The sequence below is a fragment of the Urocitellus parryii genome (genome assembly GCF_045843805.1).
Source record: "Urocitellus parryii isolate mUroPar1 chromosome 16 unlocalized genomic scaffold, mUroPar1.hap1 SUPER_16_unloc_1, whole genome shotgun sequence".
Classification (NCBI taxonomy): Eukaryota; Metazoa; Chordata; class Mammalia; order Rodentia; family Sciuridae; genus Urocitellus; species Urocitellus parryii.
The window spans coordinates 104538-129057 of NW_027551779.1; the positions used below are offsets into that span (position 1 = coordinate 104538).

At 37.2% G+C, this 24520-nt stretch overlaps 1 protein-coding gene and 1 pseudogene across 1 annotated transcript in view; one reads left to right on the forward strand and one right to left on the reverse strand.

Annotated features, from left to right (window-relative positions):
• The window catches only part of LOC144251498 (uncharacterized), a gene marked incomplete at its 5' end in the record, with an annotated part of 302179 nt that overhangs the window by 41714 nt on the left and 235945 nt on the right, over positions 1–24520 (forward strand). The gene's annotated exons all lie outside the window — the stretch shown is intronic.
• Positions 22900–24333, reverse strand: LOC144251500 (hsc70-interacting protein pseudogene; annotated as a pseudogene).

Below are 24520 nucleotides of genomic sequence, written 5' to 3' on the forward strand. Positions count from 1 at the left end.
TATCAGAAAGATTGTGCATGATGATCAAGTTGGATTCATCCCAGTGAAGATTAGCTCAAAATACAGAAATCAATAAATGTAATTCATCACATCAATAGACTTAAAAAAATAAGAATCATATGATCATCTCAATAAATGCAGAAAAAGCATTTGACAAAATACAGCACCCTTTTATGTTCAAAACACTAGAAAACCTAGGGATAACAGGAACCTATCTCAACATCATAAAGGCTATCTATGCTAAGCTTAGCCAACATAATTCTAAATGGAGAAAAAATAAAGGAATTCCCTCTAAAAACTGGAACAAGACAGGGCTGCCCTCTTTCACCACTTCTTTCAACATAGTTATTGAAACACTGGACAGAGCAATTAGACATATGAAAGAAATTAAAGGGATACAATGTAGAAAAGAAAAACAAACTAGCACTATTTTCCACCCATATGATTCTATACCTAGAAGACCCAGAAAGCTCCACCAGAAAACTTCTAGAACTAATAAATGAATTCAGCAAAGTAGCAGGTTATAAAATCAACACCCATAATTCAAAGTCATTTCTGTATTTCAGTGACAAATCCTCTCACAAGGAAATGAGGAAAACTACCCCATTTAAAATAATCTCAAAAAATACTTGGGAATCCACTTAAGAGGTGAAAGATCTATTCAATAGAAACTACAGAACCCTAAAGAGAGAAATCAAAGTTAAGACTTTAGAATATGGAAAGACCTACCTTGTTCTTGGATAGGCAGAATTACTATTAGTAACATGACCATACTACCAAAAGCACTATACAGGTTCAATTAAATTCTTATCAAAATACCAATGGCATTCCTCATAGAAATAGAAAAATCAATCATGAAATTCATCCAAAAAAAAAAAATAAGAGACCCAGAATAGCTAAAGCAATTCTAAGCAGGAACATCAGTATACCAGAACTTAAACTATACTACAGAGCACTAGTAACAAAAACAGCATGGTATTGGTACCAAAACAGACTGGTAGACCAATGGTATAGAATAGAGGACACAGAGACCAACCCACAAAATTACAATTATATTAGACAAAGGTGCCAAAAACATGCACTGGAGAAAGATAGCATCTTCAACAAATGGTGCCGGGAAAACTGGAAATCCATATGCAAAACAAAAAAAAAATGAAATGAAACCCCTAACTCTCACCTTGCACAAAACTCAAAGTAGATCAAGGACCTAGGAATTAAACCACAGACTCTGCATCTAATAGAAGAAAAAGTAGGCCCTAATCTCCATCATGTGGGATGAAGCAAAAACTTCTTTAATAAGAATCCTATAGCACAAGAATTAAAACCAAGAATCACCAAATGGGATGGAATCCAACTAAAAAAGTTTCTTCTCATCAAAAGAAACAATCAGTGAGGTGAACAGAGAGCCTACATCCTGGGAGCCAATTTTTACCCATCACACATTAGAGCACTAATCTCAAGAGTATATAAAGAACTCAAAAAGCCAAGCACCATAAAACAAAACAAAAACAAAACAAAAGAAAAAAACCCAAATAACCCAATAAAAAAATGGGCCAAGGACCTGAACAGACACTTCTCAGAAGGGGATATACAATCAATCAACAAATATATGGGAAAAAGTTTATCATCTCTAGCAACTAGAGAAATGCAAATCAAAACTACTCTAGATATCATCTCACTCCAGTAAGAATGGCAGCTATTATGAAGACAAGCAACAGTAAGTGTTGGCGAGGATGTGGGGAAAAGGCACATTCATACATTGCTGATGGGACTGCAAATTAGTGCAGCCAATATGGAAAGCAGTATGGAGATTCCTTGGAAAACCAGGAATGGAACCACCACTTGACCCAGCTATCCCACTCCTCAGTTTATACCCCAAAGTCTTAAAAACAGCATACTACAGGGACACAGCCACATCAATGTTTACAGCAGCAAAATTCACAATAGCTAAACTGTGGAGCCAACCTGCATGCCCTTCAGTGGATGAATGGATTAAAAAATGTGGCATATATATAAGAAATGGAATTTTACTCAGCAATAAAAGAGAATGAAATCATGGCATTTGCAGTTAAACGGATGGCATTGGAGAAGATAATGCTAAGTGAAGTTAGCCAACCTCCAAAAAACAAATGCCGAATGTTTTCTGACATGAGGAGGCTGATTCAAAGTGGGGTAGGGAGGGGGAATACGGGAGGAATAGACAAATTCTAGATAGGGAACAGGGGTGGGAGGGAAAAAGAGGGGGCAGGGGGTTAGAAAGGATGGTGGAATATGATGGACATCATCATCATCATCCAAAGTACATGTATGAAGTCATGAATTGGTGACAACATACATTTATATAACCATAGATATCAAAAATTTTGCTGTATACAGTAATAAGAATTGTAATGCATTCTGCTGTGATTTAAAAAAAAATCAATAAAAATAAAATAAATACACTTCATCCTGCGTGAGGATCAAGGAAGAATCTTTTCAACCACCCCCCAAGATATTAAATTGAATTTTGGTTCTAGAGGTCAGCTGCAGGAAGATCAGGAATATATGTGAATTTCAATAATGATAACTACTGGGATATACTTGGGTGAAATATGAGACAGAACATTGATGGTAGGAAAGGTGCAGAAAATCTGGGAGGAAGAAAGATTTCATAAAAGAAATCAAAATTCCCTCAAGCTCAGCAGGTAGTAGCTATGATGACAAATGTCAATCCCAGCCCAATTCTTCCTAGGTTAACATAGACCCTCACTTCATGCATGGAGAATACTGCTCATCAGCAGTTTAAGAAATGAAAGAATGATCAAAGCTCATTATTGGAGAAAATGTCCATTTATTGAGGAACAGCTCTGCATATTTATAGAGCCGGGGGTAGTTTGACAGTTATATGACAGTTTAATGGTAGAATGGTTTGACAGTTGGCATGGGGTGCTTTCTGATTGGTGGGTAAGGATCATGTGAGCCAGCAAGGATAGTCTGATTGGTGGGTAAGGATCATGTGAGCCCAGTAGGGCTCACCTTTGGACGGCTCTTTTTGGGGGATGGGGAAGTTAGTCTTTGGAGCCAAGGAGACACCCAACAAGAAATATTTACCCAAATTTAATATCCTACACAATGTATTTTGCTTGCAATGTACATTTTTATCTAAAAGATCACAATTTTTTACTTCAATATTGGTTATTTAATTTTTTTTTTGCATTTTTATGATTTTTAGAGTCAGCTGGATAATTTTTACAAAATGACTTTTGGGTTTTGGCTTAATTATATTGAATCTGCAGACCCACTATGAAATATTGTGGTTTTAACAAAATCCAACTTTTGATCATTGGATATTAGCTGTTTTCCAATTTTGTTTCCATACTTTTTTTTTTTTTGGTATTTTACTTTCACCTTTACGTTGCAGCGAACAGTTCTTAATGCTTTCATTTTAAATTATTTTTCCTATATTTGTGAATGGATTTATGCCTCAATTTTAACACTGCCCATTGCTAGTGTATATAATTTACATGACTTAATGTTGACCATTTAACCAATGACATTATTGAACCAATTTAAGTCTTATGTTTCATTAGTGCATGGAAATTGCTTAGAAACATAGAAATAATAGAATCATCTGCATATGCTGACTTTTGATGTATAAAATCCTATTCAATGTTCTAAGAACAATATTTAGAAGTCAGAAAACTATACTTTTTTCTTTTTTCTAAAACTAAATTGTGAAACACTTAGGTTCTCACTATTAAATATGAAAACAGTTCATATCTGTCCTTTAGTGGATGGAAAAATAATTTTTCTCTGGTCTTATTTGGCCATAGGTTTTACAGTAATTTGGTAAGTGATCTGCCAAAAACTTTTCTCTATGAAAATGATTTTTTGGAAACTGACCATATTGTCCCTCTTGGTCATGAAGTCCAATCTTTCTTTTTGTTGTTATTCTCAGTTTGCTAGGGGTTTGAATATCTGGGTCAATATCTATAGGAAGATGGTCTGCCATTTCTATTCTTATGCTGTGTTATCTGGTAATTCTGGCTTCACAGAAAGAATTAGTCAATTTTCTTCTATTTTTAGATGTAATCATGAATTACTGTTACTGATTCCTTATTACATGTTTGGTAGAAATGAACTGTGAAGGCGTCTTTTTAAAATATGATTGCTGTTTGGATTTTTGGTGGGTTATTTTTTGGATCTGGGTTTTTGCCAGGTTGGCCTCACATTCCTTAGCCCAAATCCTCCTCCTGCTGTAGCCTCACAGGTAGCTGGGACTAGTGGCATGGCTCCCATATCAGCTTTTCAACTTCTCAAAAATATTTGCAATTAAGTTAAATGTTGATTTGTAGGTTTACTTTATTTCTTCACATCTGGGTTTACTAATGTATTCTATTGATTCCTGAGGTAATTTTCAAAGTTCATGATTATCTAGCAATTTATCTATATTTGGTTGTTTTCCAGGCTCGAGACTTTCTTGGCAATTAAGGTGGAATGACGAGCAAGCATAATGTGCAGAAATTAGAACCTGGCATTTTGTGAATTGACCAAGGTCTCAGGATGCCCTGTGCAGGACAGAGAGTGTGCACCCATAATACTGTGAGACAAAAGAAAAAGAAAAGCTAAATTATCATTTTTATTTAGCCTTGTAAGTGATCTTGAGTCACTTTTATATGTCTTTACACACTTGTTTAATCTTTAGGGCAGAATCTAAGTATTTTACCATATTTAAATTAGGTTATTAAAGGTTTTTTATTATTTTTTTTGGATGTATGTAAGTTAACACCAAACAAAAACAACCCAACAAAAACAATCCTTGTATCTTCCTTTGATATTCTTTCTCTTTTCTCTCTTCCTCTTCTTCCACCCTCACATCCAACATTTGTAAAACCAAGAACTTCTCATGGATTAGGCTACTGAGGTCTGGGATGTCTGAATAGTATACTACAGTTGTGTTGTATATTATTTTATCTCCTATTTCTACATTTTTAATTTAATTTTTATGTTTGTTTTTTGTTCTCTCTACTGTCTTCCCACCTACATGTCTTCTCAAAAATCACTTTCTCTCTTTTCTCCTGCTAGTTTCCAACTTCTTTAGATTTCTCTTTCACCCTTCCTAAGATCTAACAACTCTGTATCCTCACCTCCTAACCCCTCAACATCTCATCCTACACCCCATTCCTGTTTCTCTCTTTGTCCACACTAGAAACTGCAGATCCTTTTGCAAATATATTGTTTATATTGTGGATAATGATTGAACTCGCCTTTTCTGTATATTGTGACAAAGCCATGGACACCTTAATAAGAGCTATTTGATTTAAAGCTGCATAATGTTTGTATTGGGAACTGTAAATACCAATCTTCCAATTAAAGGAGAGGTTTTGGAATCTGTTAGGGCACTATAAGCCTATAGGGTAAAAAGTGTAACCCCTTCTAGCTGTGTTTTCAAGGTAAGATGCATGAACAACATGAAAAACCACGGGAAGAATGTGCCTCAAACAATGATACTACGTTATTGGAATCCATGGTCAGAACAGCAGAAGAAATTACAGAGAAGGAGTGGAGGAGGTACATCACAACAGATCTACACCAAGGCACATTATACTGAAAATGCCTAGCATACAGAATAATAGAGAATTTTTAAAGCCACAGAGAAAGGAATCCAATTACTTATGGGGAAAACCAATTAGGATGTGTGCTGACTTCTCAACTGAGACCCTGAATGCTACAAGATCCTGCAACAAGATATACAAAGCTCTATAAGAAAATGGATGCCAACCAAGAATCATATCCAGCTAAATTAAACTTTAGATTTCAATTTAAATGTTATTCTTATGACAAAATAAAAAACTTCCATGATACAGAAAAGTTAAAAAATTTACAGCTAGAAAGCCTGCACTACAGAACATCCTTGGCAAAATATTCCACGAGGAGGAAATGAAAAACAATGAAAGTCAGAAAATGTGGGTATCATTCTAAGGGAAAAACCTATCAAAGAGAAATCAAGTTAAGTAAAATACCAAAAATAAACAAAAATGACTGGGAATATAAATCTTGTCTCAAAAATAACCCTGAATGATCATTTCTAAAACTCAGCAATCAAAAGACAGACTGGCAGATTGAATAAAAAAAAAAAAGAAGACCCAACAATATGCTGCCTTCCACAGACTCATTTCACAGGAAAAGACATCCACAGACTGAAGGTGAAAGGTTGGGAAAAATCTTACCACTTACATGACTGTGGAGGCAAGCAAGGGTTTCCATCCTTATGTCAAATAATGTGGACTTCATGTGAAAGTTAATCAAAAGGGATAAAGGAGGACACTACATACTGCTTAAGGGAACCACACACCAACAAAGCATAACAATGAGAAATATACATGCCCCAAACAAATGGAGCATCTATGTTCAAACAAACTCTTCTCAAGTTCAAGAGTCAAATAGACCACAACTCAATAATTTTCAGTGACTTTAACAAATCTCTCTTATCCCTAAATAGATCTTCCAAACAAAATCCAAACTATAGAACTCAATAAAGCCATCAATAACTTATATTTCACTAATATATATAGAATATTTCATCATTCAACAAGCAAAGACACTTTCTTCTCACCAGCAAATGGATTCTCTAAAATAGACCGCATATTATGCTACAAAGCAACTCTTAGCAAATACAAGAAAATAAAGGTACTACCCTGCATTCCATCAGACCTTAATGGAATGAAATTAGAAATCAATGATAAAAATAGAAGCTACTCCAACACCTGGAGACTAAATAATATGCTAGTGAATGAACAATGGGTTGCAGAAGACATCAAAGAGGAGATTAAAAATTCTTAGAGGTGAATGAGAATACAGATACAATATATCAAAATCTCTGGGACACTATGAAGGCATTATTAAGAAAAGTTCATTGCATGGAGTTCATTCCGTAAAAAAAGAAAAAGTCAACAAATAAATGACCTAAAATTATGTCTCAAAGACCTACATGGAAAAAAAAAAACCCAAAACAAATCAACATCCAAAGCAGTAAAGGAAGAAAACAATTAAAATCAGAGTTGAAATCAATGAAATTGAAACAAAAGAAGCAATTTAAAAATTGACAAAATGACTGGGAATGGAAGCACCATTTGACCCAGCTATTCCTCTCCTCGGTCTAAACCCAAAGGACTTAAAATCAGCATACTACAGGGACACAGTCACATCAATGTTTATAGCAGCACAATTCACAACAGCTAAACTGTGGAGCCAACCTAGAAGCCCTTCAGTGGATGAATGGATAAAAAAATGTGGCATATACACACAATGGAATATTACTCAGCAATAAAAGAGAATAAAATCATGATATTTGCAGGTAAATGGATGGCGTTGGAGAAGATAATGCTAATAAAGTTAGCCAATCCCAAAACAAATGCAGAATGTTTTCCTGATATAAGGAGGCTGACTATAGTGCGGTAGGGAGGGAGAGCATGGGAGGAATAGGTGAATTCTAGATAGGGCAGAGGGGAGGGAGGGGAAGGGGGTTAGCAAGGATGGTGGAATGTGATGGACATCATTATCCAAAGTATATGTATGAAGACTTGAATTGGGTGTCAACATACATTATATACAAACAGAGATACAAAATATGTGATGATAATATATATATAAAGATTTATAATGCAAAAAAAGAGAATAGCATTATATTAGATTAGGTAGAGGGAAGTGAAAGGAGGGGAAGTCAGGGGATGTGGGGATAAGAAAGATAGTAGAGTAAAACTGACATTGTTAATTTATGTATGTATGTGGCTGTATGACCAATGTGATTCTACAATATATATACTCAGAAAAGTGAGAAATTATATACCATCTATGTATGATATATCAAAGTATATAAGTGCATTCTACTCTAATGGATAACTAACTAAAAGAAATTTCTTTTAAAAAAGACTCCAGTAGAGCCAGTGGTGCAAGTCCACAAAGGCTGGAGAATCACCCATTAAAGAAGATTGGCGCACAAGCCAATGACTGCTTCTCTTGCTTTTTTCCAAACCAAACCAAATCAAAATATATATGTTCATTACAGGTATTCCCATGCTTTCTGACTCAGCCTTTTGGAAGCACACTCACAGACACCTGCAGAGATCTTCCACACCAATTCTCTGGGTATCTCAATCCACTCAAATTGACAGCTGCCATTAACCACTTCAACAATTGAAGGAAATTGAATCATCTTTAGGAATGTCTGTCCTCCCAAGTTAACCACAACACTATCCACAACCTAAATTTCCATCAAAGAGTAACTCAGTAAGAAGAACCTATAGTATATTATAGATAATAAAGAGAGATTTATCATGTGTTTCCACACAGACATATCACTATACATATATAACCTTTTCAGTTTTTTACAGTTATCTTAAGATCTTTTAAGGTGCAGACGGTCTCACAAACATGTGGAGCTGGCTCCAAGATAGTGATTCTCCTCCCTCAGCCTCCCAAGTCCCTAGCATGACAAAAGAAATGTGCCTTCACACCTCACTTATTGCTCAGCTTTCAAAAGAAGGATGATGTATGTGGCAGTGGTGGCAAAATGTGAAGGTCAGCCTCAGAAGTTAGGTAACATTCTGTCTTAAAACTAAAAAACAAAAGGACTGGGGATATCTCTCACTGGTAAGGCAACCCTGGGTCCAAACTCCAGAAAAAAAGAATATTCTCCAATAACACAGATGAAACTGGAGGACTTCATGGTAAACGAGGTCATCTGGGCACAGATATACATTGCATACTCTATGTGCAGAGTCTGGAAGAAAAAAAAAAATCCATGTGTAGGGAGAGCCTGGTGGTTATCAGGGAGCATCATCAATAATATCACATCACATACTGGAAATTCCAAAAGACAGGATTCTGTTCTTAGTGCAGAATTAGGTAATTATGAGATATGATGTGTTTTATTATCACATAGCAATTGCACATATTAATGGGATTCAGTATGATGTTTATATATACATATACATGTATTCAAAATATCCACACACCCTCTTCTACCCTTGATGCCCCCACACACTCCTCAGCAATACTAATCACTATTCCACTTTCACATGATTTTATTTCAGTTAACATGTATGAGATGTGACACTTTTTTGTGTGTATATTTCTTCACTTAACATGACCTCATCCAATTGCATCTATTTTGCTGACCATTAGAGGAGTTTGTTGTGTTGATGGCTGAGTAATATGCCATGGGGAATATATAACATACTTTCTAGTGCACATGTTAAATTGCTTACCTACATCACTGACTTTTATCTAAATGTATATTGTTAAACATACTGTTATTGAACCTGAATTTACATAACAAAAGAGAAATAACTACAAAAGAATGAAGAAACTGGGAGTGGGGGCACGTACCTACAGTCCCAATGGCTTGGGAGGCTAAGGCAGGAAATTCACAAGTTCAAAGTCAGCCTCAGCAAATTAGTAGGGACCTATATAATTCAGTGAGACCCTGCCTCTAAATAAAACTTTTTAAAAAAAGGACTGGGGAAGTAGCTTTGTGGTTGAGTGACACTGGGACCAATAACTAGTACAAAAAAAAAAAAAAAAAACTAGGAAACTGTCCTGACCTGATTTTATCAAGGCATAAAAAAATATGTCTCTAAGTTTGTTAATACAAAGATAATATGCTATTCTCTTTGAATTTTTAACAAAGTGCAACAATTTGAGAGCACACAGTAGATTATATTACATGGAAAAACTGCTCTTCTGCAAACAATGAAATGAAACATTAGCTGGCTGCACCGGTACATGACTGTAATTCCAGTGTCTCTGATGGTGAGTTCAAAGCCAGCCTCAACAACTTAGCAAAGCACTAAGCAACTCAGTGAGCTCCTGTCTCTAAAATACAAAAAAGATCTGGGATGTTGCTGAGAGGTTGAGTGCCCCTGATATCAGTCCCCAGCACCAAAAACAAAAAGAAAGCAGAAGAATAAATAAAACATTAGACTGCTGAATATTTATGATTTCACTGTTCCAAATATTTGGGCAAATACTCACAAGTTCACTTCATCATCAATTTATAATTGAAATCTTTAGTTATTTGTTTGTGAAAGAAAAGAGAGAGAGAGATGGTCCTGAACTCACCATTTCTTTGCTAGTTTCTGCCATAAGCTAGGCAAAGATCTGCCCATTGTGATCCCCAGAGCACTAAGGACTCAGTCCTCTCTCTTCATGGAAGAATGCACCTTGAGGAGTGGATGTTGCTTGACTGCTCAAGTGGGGAAGAGGTAAAAGGGACACAATGGTGTGGGTGTGTGGGTGGGGTGTGATAATGATGACTTCTGACCAAGTCCTATCCATGATCATCTTTTAAAAATGTACCCACTAAATGTTTTATTTTCATATATATGTTCTGTGATCCTACAGTTAAATGTGAGGGAAACTGTTCCCCATACCCAGGTAGCTTAGCATTGATTTTCTCAGTCTGCTGCCTCACAATTTTAAATACCTAGTGCCCCCTTCTTCAGAGCCTTGACCTCATGTCTCTTTTGCTTATATTTTTTTAATATCTGGGAAATCTTCAAATTCTAAGTTGCAGGTGAACCCACATTTGATGTTCCACTTCTAAGGATAAGGATAGAAATTTTCTCTCATTGTGGCCTCTACCTTCTACTCACAAAAATGTGACATTATACATGTTTGCAAACCTAGATATTATCCTGAGCCAACCTGTAATATGAAAGTCAGGAATGTAACCCCTGGGGGAGGGAGCTCAGTGGTAGAACACCTGCCTAGCATGTGTGAGGCACTGGGTTCAATCCTCAGCACCACATAAAAATAAATATATAAACTAAAGGTAATCTGTCCACTACAACTAAAGAAAACAAAAAAAAAAGACTATAATCCCATCCAGGGGCTGTGATGGCACATGCATGTAACCCCAGCTGCTTGGGAAGCTGAGTCTGGAGGGTTACAACTTTGAGTCTAGCCCCACTAACTTGACAGGACCATATCTCAAAGAAAAATATTAATGGGATGATGATAGAGCTCACTGGTAAAACACACCTATGTCCTATCCTCAGGACCATCACAGGGGGAAGTTTTTAATTCCTGTCTTCTTTCTATGAAGTTAAAGTCCTCACAAACAAGGAGGTGGCTTAGGGATGATGTTATATTTTCTGAAAACAAGCCATGTTAAATGTTCAAGTGTTCACATTTCTTGAAAAACTCCCAAGCATTTCACTTTTGATATTATGGTCATTAAAACTGTCTCTTTAATTTTATGTTATTTATTTTCTTATGCACATAAACAACTGATTGATCTTGAATTCTGTTACTGTTCTGAGCTTATCTGTTGCTTCTAACAGTAATTAGTGAACTCCCACCTTAAATATATCCATTTAAAACCACTTCTATCTCATACCTTATTTTGAAAACCAAAAACTCGAGAAAGCAAGAAACACAAGTAAGTTGCAATACCTCTTTGACAAAGGCAGATACTGGTGAGAATATCCGCAAAACTATTCCCTACAAGTCAGAAACCAAGACAACAAGACCATAGTCTGCCACAAACACATTAGAAGGCAAGGAGACGAGAGACACAACAGCCAGCAAACTTCCTTTTCTCAATTTAGAAGAAGAGAGAATCAGGAAAGAATTCCACCCATCTCCAAAACTAAAACAAGTGTTATCAGGAAATCTATTTGATTATCAGAATTCCCCATGTTTAAATCAGGGTTTTTCACTGCAATTGTTTTAAATGTCACAGCTTCAGAATATTTCTTATGGCACAAGTTATGAGACAGCCTAAACAAAAGAGGGGCTATGTCCTCAAGGTAGAATATCATTCACATCTCTGATGAATTGCAATTCAGGAGAGAAGCATGAAATAGTAATACTTCATGTTGGATTTGTCTGCCCAACGTCTTGCTGTTTGGGTTTTTTTTTTTTTAAAAAAAAAAAACAATAAGTTGGTAACCTTCAACTGTATTTTGGAAAAGATTTGCACAACTTTGACAAAAACTACCCTGCTTTAGCAATGGTAACATTAGCATGAGCATTTGGTCACATGGATAATTTAAATTGCAGAAAATAGGGAGGAATCCAAGATGTGGGCTAGAGGGAAGCTGCATTAGGTGTGACCCAAGATTAAGATTCAAGCAGTGGAAATACTATTTCTGAGAGTTCTTAGAGGACCCTGACTGCTGCTCCCATGCAGGAATGCTGGACACAAAGCCGACACAGGTCCTCCAGCCACCGTGCAAAAGCAGGACCACCAGCATTGGCACCCACACAGGACTCCTAGCTGCTCACCATGCAGGAATACTGGTGGTCACTGCCCCCCCAGGGTCCCCAGCTACCTCTCCTGTGTGGACCCCCATTACCAACGTGGGACACCCCTAGTTACCTCCATCTTGGAACACTGCAACCTCTTCCATAGTCTCCTACATGTGGTGGCCTGCACCTGGGGACACTGGACAGGGTCTGGAGATAGCTGCCACTCACAACACTGCATGCCACAGAGCTGGATCCCAGAACATGCCACCCAATGTCACCACCAGGTCAGACACAAACAACACCCTGTCCCTGAAAACAGTTGCCTCCAACTTGGAAAACACCTTTGTTGCCATCTTTAGTTAGGGCAACTCCCAGTTTGGGACATAGGCTGGGGCCTAGAAGCAATATCAAGGTACCTATAGTCCCCAAATCCCCCTTTCTCCCCAGGAGCCACTAACCCACACACTGCTTGCAGCCACATGACTGGTCCATAGTTTGCAGAGCTTGGTCCTCATCTGCACCACAGCTCTCCACAACCAGGCCCCAGGGAACACCCACAAAACCTCTGGGGAGAGAGGTTTCTGATTAGGAAGTAGAAGTGGAGGGCTGAGTGAGAGTTCAGAAACTAAACTAGAGGCCAGGAATTGTGAGGTCTCCAGTTGGGCCCCAAAGGAGATCCTTAGGGTACAGTCTCCCATGGGGACTGGCAAGTGCCACACACCACTTCCAGGAACTCCACCTCCAAGACCAACCCTCGCACCCTAATAACTTTCACCATCCTGAGGATGGAGACACCAGCAAACAGACAACCCAAACTAGTAGGTGAGAAAAGATGCAGGAAAAATACTGAACTCCAACAATAACAATCATGTATCTTCCTTTGATAATTTTTCCCCTCCTTTGTCTCTCTCTTCTCCTGCCCTCACATCCCCAACGTTTGTAAAACCAAGAACTTTTCATAGGTTAGCCTACTGAGGTCTGGGATGCCTGAATAGTATATTACAGTTGTGTTGTATATTCTTTTATCTCCTATTTCTACATTTTTCATTTATTAAATTTTATGTTTGTTTTTTGTATTCTCTCTACTGTCTTCCTACTTATCTCCCCCAAATCACTTCCTCTCTTTTCTCATACTACTATCCAACTTCTTTTCATTCCTCTTTCACTTTTCCCAAGATCTAATAACTCTATATCCTAACCTCCCATCTCATTAACATTTCATCCTACCCCATTCCTGGATCTCTTTGTCCACCAGTAGAAACTGCAGACCCTTTTGCAAACCTACTCTTTATATTGTACATAATAATTGAACTCACTATTTCTGTGTATTATGACAAAGCCATAAACATCTTAATAGCAGCTATTTGGTTTAAGGCTGCATATCATTTGTATAGGGACCTGTGTATATTGCTCTCCCCCTTAAAGGAGAGGTATTGGAACCCTGCAGGAACACTATAAGCCTCCAGGGTAAAAACTGTAACACCTTGAAAACACAGGGCTAGAAGGTAAGATACATGAACAACATGAAAAACCAAGGGAGGAAAGTGCCCCAAACAAAGATGCTACATTATTGGAATCCATGGCCAGAACAGAAGGAGAAATGATAGAGGAGGAGTTGAGGAAGTACATAATTAAAATATTCTCTGAATTTAGATTATGTAAGAGAGCAAATACAGGCAAGCAAAGGATTATTTTGACAAAGAGATACATAAGCAAATACAGGAAGCAAAAAGATTATTTCAATAAAAAGATAGAGGTTCTGGAAAAAACAAATAGAAATCCTTGAAATGAATAATAAAACAAATTAAAAACTCAATAGGAAGCATCTCCAATAGAATAGATCACTTAGAAGACTGAACCTCAGACAATTAAGACAAAATATCTAATCCTGAAAATAAAGTTAACCATAGTGAAGATGGTAATAAACCATCAGCAGAAGATTCAAGAATTGTGGAATAACATGAAAAGACCAAATTTAACAATTATTGGAATAGAGAAAGGCATAGAAATGGACAATCTATTCAATGAAATCATACAGGAAAAAATTTTAAACATGAAGAGGATCGAACCCGGGCCACACGCATGCCAGGCAAGCGTGCTACCGCTTGAGCCACATCCCCAGCCCCTCAATCTGTTATTTTTATGACAAAATAAAATCCTTATATGATACACAAAAGTTAAAAGAATTTACAACTAGAAAGCCTGCACTACTGAACACCCTTGACAAAATATTCCATGAGGAGAAAACAGTGAAAATCAGAAAAAGGAGGTATCACTCTAAAGGAAAAACCTATCAATGAGAAACCAAGTCAAGCTAACTACCAAAAATATACAAAAACAACTGGGAATACAAATCATGTCTCAATAATAACCCTAAAACTCAGCAATCAAAAGACATAGACTGGCAGATTGAATGAAAAAAAAGAAGACCCAACAATATGCTGCCTTCTGAAGACTCATCTCATAGAAAAAGACACCCTTGACTGAAGATGAAAGGTTGGAAAAAATACCACTCATCTGGACTGCAGAAGCAAGCAGGGGTTTCCATTCTTATAGCAAATAAGGTGGACTTCATGTGAAAGTTAATCAAAAGGAATAAAGTAGGACACTTCATACTGCTTAAGGGAACCATACACCAACAAGACATAACAATTATGAATATACATACCCGAAACAATGGAGAATCAATGTTGAGCAAATAAACTCTTATGTTCAAGAGTCAAATAGACCACAACACAATAATTCTGGGTGATTTTAACACATCTCTTTCACCTCTGGATAGATGTTCCAAACAAAAGGAAAAAAGAAACTATGGAACAATAATACAATCAATACTTAGATTAAATACACACACACACACACACACACATATATATATATAATATATATATAATATATATATTATATATATATATATATATACACACACATACACACACACACACACAATGTTTCATTCTTCAACAAGCAAAGACACTTTCTTAGCAACAAATGGATTGTTCTATAAAATTGACCACATATTATGCCACAAAGCAACACTTAGCAAATACAAAAAAGTACAGATACTACCCTGCATTCTATCAGATCATAATGAAATGAAATTAGAAATCAATGATAAAAATAGAAGCGACTCCAAAACCTGGAGATTAAATAATATGCCATTGAATGAACAATGGATTTTCAGAAGACACCAAACAGGAGATTAAAAATTTTTTAGAAGTAAATGAAAACACAGATACAACATATCAAAATCTATGGGACACTATGAAGGCATGACTAAGGAAAGTTCATTGCATGGAGTTCATTCGTTAAAAAAAGAAAAAGTCAACAAATAAATGACCTAAAATTACATCACAAAGCCCTAGGGGAAAAAAGAATCAACATCAAAAGCAGTAAAAAAAAAACAGGAAATAATTAAAATCAGAGCTGAAATTAATGAAATTGGAAAAAAAGAAGCAATTTAAAAATGACTGGGAATGGAATCACCATTTGACCCACCTATTCCACTCCTTGGTCTATACCCAAATGTCTTAAAAACAGCATAGTACAGAGACACAGCCACATCAATGTTTATAGGAGCACAATTCATAATAGTTAAACTGTGGAGCCAACCTAGATGCCCTTCAGTGGATTCATGGATAAAAAGTGTGGCATTTATACACAATGGAATTTTACTCAGCAATAAAAGAGAATAAAATGTGATATTTGCAGGTAACTGGGATGGCATTTGATGGCATTGAAGATGGTAATGCTAAGGAAAGTTAGCCAATTCCCAAAACAAATGCAGAATGTTTTCTCTAATATAAGGAGGCTGACTTACAGTGGGGTAGGGAGGGAGAGCATGGGAAGAAGAGATGAATTCTAGTTAGGGTAGAGGGGTGGGAGGGGAAGGGGATTATCAGGAATGCTGGAATGTAATAGGCATCATTATCCAAAGTTCATGTATGAAGATATGAACTGGTGTCAATATACTTTATATAGAGAGATATGAAAAATTGTGCTGTACATGTGTAGTAAGAATAGTAATGCATTCTGCTGTCATTTATTTTTTTAAAATCAATTATTTTTTTTATTTACAAAATGAAAAGTTGGCTCTTTGAAAAAATAAATGCATTTGATAAACCCTTATCCATGCTAATGCAGAGAAGGAGAAAAAAACTTCAAATTACTAAAATCCATGATGAAAAGGAAATATCATCATGAACACTACAGAAATACAGAAGATAATTAGAAATCATTTTGAAAATTTGTACCCTAATAAACAGAAAATATTGAAGACATCAACAAATGTCTAGAATCATGGGACTTATCCAAACTGAGTCAGGATGATATACACAAGTTAAACAGATAAACGAAAGAAATCCACCAATCTCCAAAACTAAAACAAGTGTCATCAGGAAATCTATATGAGTATCAGACTTCCCCTTGTTTAAATCAGTGTTTTTTACTGCAAATTTTTAAAAATGTCATATTTAGCTTCAGAATATTTCTTATGGCATAAGTTATGAGACATAGATTAAACAAAAGAGGGGCTATTTCCTCTGATGAGCTGCAATTAAGGAGAAAAAGCAGGAAATACTAATACTTCAGGATGGAGTTGTCTGCCCAAGGTCTTGCTATTTTTTTTAATAAGATAGTAGCCTTCAATCATATTTTGGAAAAGATTTTCATTTGGTCACATGGTTAATTTAAATTGCAGAAAACAGGGAGAAATCCAAGATGTGGGCTAGAGGGAAACTGCATGCTTTGTCATTCTGTGACCTAAGATTCAAGCAGTGGAAATACTGTTTCTCTGAGAGTTCCTAGAGGACCCCTGACCACTGTTCCTATGCAGGAATGCTGGCCACAAAGCCCACACAGGCCCTCCATCCACCGTGCCCAAGCAGGACCACCAGCATCAGCACCCACACAGGACTCCTAGCTGCTCACCCATGCAGGAATCCTAGTGGCCATTGTCCCACAGGACCCCCCCAATCACTCCTGTGTGGAATGTCATTACCAGCGTCGGCATCCCCCAGTTGCCTCCATCTTGGAACACTGCAGCCACTGCCATAGTCCCCTACATGTGGTAGCCTGCACCTAGGGACACCGGACAGCGTCTGGATACAGCCGCCAGCCACAACACTGTATGCCACAGAGCTGGATCTTAACATGTCCCCCAATGCCACCACCTAGCCCAACACAACTGACACCCCCATCTCTGAGAGCAGCCACTTCCAACTTGGGACACCTTTGTCACCATCATTAGTTAGGGCAAATCAAAGCTTGGGACACAGACTGGTGCCTATAAGCAATATCAAGGTACCTATAGTCCCCAAATACCTCCTTTCCCCAGGAGCCGCTAACCTGGCACAGTGCCAGTGGCCACATGGCTGGTCCATAGCTTGCAAAGCCTGGTCCTCATCTGCACCACAGCTCTCCACGACAGGTGCACAGCCCCCAGATCACAGCCCACAAGACCTCTGGGGAGAGAGGTTTCTAACTGGGAAGCAGAAAGGGAGGGGTACGTGAGACACAGTTCAGAGACTAAATTAGAGGCCAGGAATTGTGAGGTCTCCAGGTGGGCCCCAGACCAGAACCTTGGGGTGCAGTCTCCCATGGGGACTGGCAAGTGCTATACCCCACTCCCAAGAACGCCACCCCCAAAACCAACCCTCCCACCCTAATAAACTTCACCATTCTGAGTGTGGAGACACCAGCAAACACCAGACAAACCCCAACTCTGTCTCTGGCATTGGCTTTTTTTTTTTTAATATACCTGAGACTGGACACTTTATTTATGTTTATTTTATTTTATTTTTTTAGAATTTTAATATTTATTTTTTAGTTTTCGGCAGACACAACATCTTTGTATGTGGTGCTGAGGATCGAACCTGGGTTGCACACATGCCAGGCGAGTGCACTTCCGCTAGAGCCACATCCCCAGCCCTCTGGCATTGGCTTTTAAAAAGCATGTTCCTGACATCATGCAGCTAGTAGACTGCTTTATATTATGGTACATAAGAAGCAGGAAAGATAGTGAATTCCAACAAAACAATCCTTTTATCTTCAAGATTCTTTTTCTCTTTTCTATCTCTCTCTCCTTTCCCCTTCACATTCCCAACATTTGTAAAAAACAAGAACTTCTCATGGATTAGGCCCTTGAATCTGAACCATATATTACAGTTGTGTTGTATATTCTTTTATCTCCCATTTCTACATTTTGTATTTCTTTATTTTTATGTTTTTTTTTGTCTGCTCTACTGTCTTCCCACTAACATGTCTCCCCCAAATCACTTTCTCCCTTCTCTTGCTAGTATGCAACATCATTCCTCTTTCACTCTTCCTAAGACCTAATAACTCTATATCCTCACCTCCTACACCCTCAACATCTCATCCTACACCCCACCCCTGGCTCTTTTTGTCCACACCAGAAACTGCAAACTCTTTTGCAAACCTACTGTTTATATTGTAGGTAATGATTTCTGCATATTGTGACAAAACCACAAACACCTTAATAACAGCTATTTGGTTTAAGGCTGCATATTGTTTGTATTGGGATCTGTGAATATTGATCTCCCACTTAAAGGAGATGTATTGGAACCGATTGGGGACACTATAAGCCTACAGGATAAAAACTGTAACACCTTGAAAACCCAGAGCTAGCAGGGAAGATGTATGAACAACATGAGAAACTAAGGGAAGAGTGTGCCCCAAACAAAGATGCTCCATTATTAGGATCCATGGTCACAACAGCAGAAGAAATGATAGAGAAGTAGTGGAGGGGTATAATTTGCTTTGAATTAAAGGATGATGTAAGACAGCAAATATAGGTAGCAAAGCATTATTTTGATAAAGATCTACATATGCAAATACAGGAAGCAATAGATTCCTTCAATAAGGAGAGATTCTGAACAACAAAAAAAGAAATACTTGAAATGAAGAAAACAAAAAACCAAATTAAAAATTCATTAGAAAGTATCTCCAACATAATAGATCACTTGGAAAACAGAACCTCAGACAATGAAGTCAAAATATATAATCTTGAAAAACAAAGTTGACCACAGTGAAGATGGTAAGAAACCACGAGCAGAGGTTTCAAGAATTAAGGGTAACAAGACCAAATTTAACAATTATTGGGCTAGAGGAAGGCATAGAGGTACAAACCAAAGGAATAAACAATCTACTCAGTGAAATGATATCAGAAAAATTTCCAAACATGAAGAGTGATTTGGAAAATCAAATACAAGAGGCTTACAGGATGCCAAATGTACAAAATCACAACAGATCCACACCAAGACACATTATAATGAAAACGCCCAACATTCAGAATAGAGAAATTTAAAAGCCATAAGAGAAAGGAATCAGATTATATATATGGGAAACTAATTAGGATCTCTGCCGATTTCTCAACCCAGACCCTGAAAGCTATAAGATCCAGCAACAATATAAACCAAGCTCTATAAGAAAATGGATGCCAATTAAGAATCATATTCAGCTAAATTAAACTTTAGATTTTGATTTAGATGTTATTTTTATGACACAATAAAAACCTTCCACGATACACAAAATTTTAATGAATTTACAGCTAGAAAGTCTGCACTAGAGCACATCCTTGGCAAAATATTCCATGAGGAGGAAATGAAAAACAATGAAAATCAGAAAAGGGAGGTAACATTCTAAAAGAAAAACCTATCAAACAGAAAACAAGTTAAAACTAAAAATAAACAAAAGCAACTGGGAATACAAATCATGTCTCAATAACAACCCTGAATGTTAATTTCTAAAACTCAGCAATCAAAAGACTGGCAGATTGGATGAAAGAAAAAAAGACCCAACAATATGCTGCCTCCAAGAGACTCATCTCATAGAAAAAGACATCCACAGACTGAAGGTGAAAGGTTGGGAAAAATCATACCATACACATGGACTGCAGAAACAAGCAGGGGTTTCCATCCTCATATCAAATAATGTGAACATGAAGGAAAAGTTAATAAAAAGGTATAAGAAGGATATTACATACTCCTCAAAGGAGCCATACACAAATAAAACATAACAATTATAAATATATATGCCCCAAACAATGGAGCATCTATGTTCAGCAAACAAACTCTTCACAATTTCAAGAGTCAAATAGACCACAACACAATAATTCTGGTGACTTTAACACACTGCCTTTACACTCATAGATCTTCTAAACAAAAGCTAAATAGAGAAACTATAGAGCTCAGTAATGCAATCAATAACTTAGACTTAAATGACACATACAGAATATTTTATCCTTCAACAAGTGAATAGACTTTCTTCTCAGCAGCACATGGATCCTTCTCTAAAATAGACTGTATACTATACCGCAGGGCAACTCAGCAAATACAAAACAGAGATACTACCACACATTTTATCAGATCATAAAGGAAAGAAATTAGAAATCAATGATAAAAATAGAAGCTACTCCAACACCTGGAGACTAAACAATATGCTATTGAATGAACAATGAGTTTAAGACATCAAGACATCAAAGAGGGGTTGGGGATGTGGCTCAAGCAGTAGCGCGCTCGCCTGGCATGCGTGCTGCCTGGGTTCAATCCTCAGCACCACATACAAAGATGTTGTGTCCGCCGATAACTAAAAATAAATAAATAAATAAATATTAAAATTCTTAAAAAAAAAACAGACATCAAAGAGGACATTGAAATATTCTTGGAGGTGAATGAGAAGAGTGATACAACATGTCAAAATCTCTAGGACACTATGAAAGCAGTACTAAGAGGAAAGTTCATTGCATGGAGTTTATTCCTTAAAAGAAGACAAGGTCAACAAATAAATGACCTAACATTACATCTCTTTTTTTTTTCCAGTTTGAAACCATATTTTATTTTTAAGATAGCTAGAAATATCCAATAACTATATATTTTTAAGCAGAAAACTTTCTTTTCCTTCTTACAGCATCATTAGCAGAAAAAAAGAACATTTCTCATTTTTAGAAATGATACTGGGTCTCTAAGAAAATGAAGACTATCTGTTGTATTTATGGAACTTAAAGTCTAAAAGCACAGGACACATTTTCAGAAGAGTAATTTACTTTTACCCATTTATATTCGTAATATTCGAGTATAGTTAGGTCATGTACAATTAAGTCAATCAAATCAGGAATCCAAGAAGAAACTGTTCTTCTTGAGATAAGCATAGCACACATGAGATTTTGAGAACATACATGAACAACAACAACAACAACAAAAAAACACCAGCAAGCCCAAATCCAAGTATAAATGGTGTTTTTTCCCAAGGGTTTTAAAAGCATGCTCTATTAGCATACGACTTTTTCTCATTTTTGTAACAGATGCAGTTCTGTTTTCTCATGTACAGTAAAGGGTTAGAACCTGTATAAATATTAGAAATGTACTACTTTATAAATGTACTCCAAGGAATTTATCATTTCCTTTATCTTTGCAGGGACAAAAGGGAAAAAGAGGTGGGGGTATGGTCGCAGTATTTAAGGAAGAGCTGAATACAATAATGAATCTTCATGGTGCCAAGAACTCCATAATGAATAACCAGGCTCTCATCTATTTTATAATTCATGTTAGATCAAGCAGTTAATTCCATGTATGGTTAACAATAACTCAAACCATATACTCTTCAAAATACAAAGATCAATAGGTACTTCCAAAATAGAACACCAAACACTAAAAGGAATCCTTCCTTCCAATGTTTTTGACATCACAAGATTTTGCCAGAGTGGAAGTCTAATAACATTTAAATAAGCAATCTCATGGCTAAGAAAGAACTACAGCTCTTATGGGTATTATTCCACAGCTAGGATATGTATTACATATTAAATTAATCCCAGCATTAAATATGCTTTGCACAATTATGGTATGTTAGCAGTGATGATGCTAGTGAGAAAAGATTATCTTTAGTTCAAGAAGGAGGGAAATACAAGAAGCAGAAAGCAGACATAGTTGGTCATTTTCTGATGAGAAAAGGTAAATTTTATATTTTTTTATTTTTTTTTGTAATTTTTAATATTTATTTTTTTTTTAGTTCTCGGCGGACACAACATCTTTGTTGGTATGTGGTGCTGAGGATCGAACCCGGGCCGCACGCATGCCAGGCGAGCGCGCTACCGCTTGAGCCACATCCCCAGCCCGAAAAGGTAAATTTTAAACATAGAATATAAAAAGAAAACTACTCCCTTATTTCCCCACGGTGGAAATAATATGAAACATTTATTTGATATAGTGAACAAAAACAGAGCTAAGTAATCCAACTCCATTGCAGCATAACAAAAAAAAAAAAAATCACCTCTTCAACACAGTGTAAGATTTAAATGCAACCTGCATAAGGGCACATGTCATATAAAATAGTAAGACTGCTGCTGCCTTACCAAGTACTTCCAGTCCCTACCCAGGTTAGAGTGAAATACTGGTGGTCCCAATAGTTTTATTGAAATTAATCATTTAAAAAATATTTTTAAATGACAAATCAAAATGCCTCAGTCTCAGTAACCATATATTCAACTGAAACTTTTATCTATGTAAATGAGATTTATTTACTTCCCACTAGTAAGTCTTTATTTCACTCACATTACAGCTATGTATTTTCCATACTTAGTATCTGCTTTGCCCAATATCAAAGAAAAAATCCAAAATGATTAGTAAATAAAAATGTAGGAAGTAACACCCCCTTGAGTTTTAAATATTTTTAAGGTTTAAAAAGTGTTTTAAGTTTGTAATTCCTAGTAGGAAAACATTATCTGAATGAACACCCTAATGGCAAATCATTGTAAAATGCTTCAACTGGATTTGCTGCAGAGGGGTAGGGATTATCTTCAAAGCACCCCAGCTCTCCTGATGAGGTCAGAGGTACACTGGTTTGTATTATTGCGACAGCCATTAAGTGATCTAGGTTGCTTTTCCTTCAGTAAGGGTTTTGTCAGGTGGGCATTACGCTTGACCTCCAAATTTGGCTGACAATTTACTGATGAGATTCATAACCTTTGGGTTGCTTTGATATTTTGACATATTTGCTGGGTTCTGGGCCACATCCTGGAAGGCCACCATAACTTCTGGATCCTGCATGGCTGCAAGAACCTCTGGATCACTAAGAATTTCATTGAGCCCAGGCATTCCTGCCATTCCAGGCATGCCCCCTCCCATTCCAGGCATTCCTCCAGGAAAATTACCAGGCATTCCTCCAGGAAAGCCACCTGGAAAAGAGCCAAACTGAGCTCCTGCTTGTCGTCTGGCTTCTTCCTCCCTCTGGGCTCTCTCATGTTCTTCTCGAGCCTTCTTAACTCTTTCTATTCTTTCTTTGATCTCTCGCTCTTCACGTTTTCGCTCATATTTTCTCCGATGTTCAGCAATTTTCTGGGCCCGTGGTTGAACTTCTTTCAGCATTGCACTAGCATCATCATCATAATCCAGTTTACAGACAAGAGCAAGATCATGGGCTGCTTCTTCCCAGTGGCCCAAAAGTCTGTGGGCTTTCCCTCGCCACTTGTAAGGCTGAGCTGAATCAGGATTTATTTCAATGGCTCTGTCACAGTCTCGAAAGGCAGCATTTGGCTTCTGTAATTTGACGAAGACACTGGCTCTCTTGGCATACAGAATGGCCAAGCGAGGATTTAACTTGATAGCATCTGTGAACAAGTCAATGGCTTTCTGTAGTTCACCATCATTCAGGGCTTCAATGGCAGCCCCTTTCTTTTCATTTGCTTGATCCATCATCTCCTCGGTTATCTCCGCATTTTCATCTCCCATTTCTTGAGGAGCATCAGTGTCTGGTTCAATCACACCTTCATTATCAATTTCTAGATCACTTTCCTCACTTGATGGCTCATCTCTCTTAATGTTTTCTTCTGACTTCTTGCTATCTGTTTTTTCTTCCTTGGTATTTTCTTCTGATTTAGGTTTATGAGTAGCAGGTGGTACTTTACCCCCCATGCTCTCCACCCACTCTCTCAGGAAGCGCATCTCCTCGGTGTGCAGGACGCTCGGATCCTGCTTACACATTTTCACGAAGGCCCGAAGCTCGCTCACTTTGCGGGGATCCATGGTCGAGAAGAGGCAGGCGGAGGCGGCTGCGGCCCGTTCCCAGGCCCGGGCGCTGGCTCAGCGTGACCGCCTAACATTACATCTCAAAGCCCTAGACAAAGAACAAATCAACGCCAAAAGCAGAAGACAGGAAATAATTAAATTCAGAGCTGAAATCAATGAAATTAAAACAAAAGAATCAATTAAAAACTTGACAAAATGAAAAGTCGGCTCTTTGAAAAAATAAATACATTGGATAAACCCTTATCCAT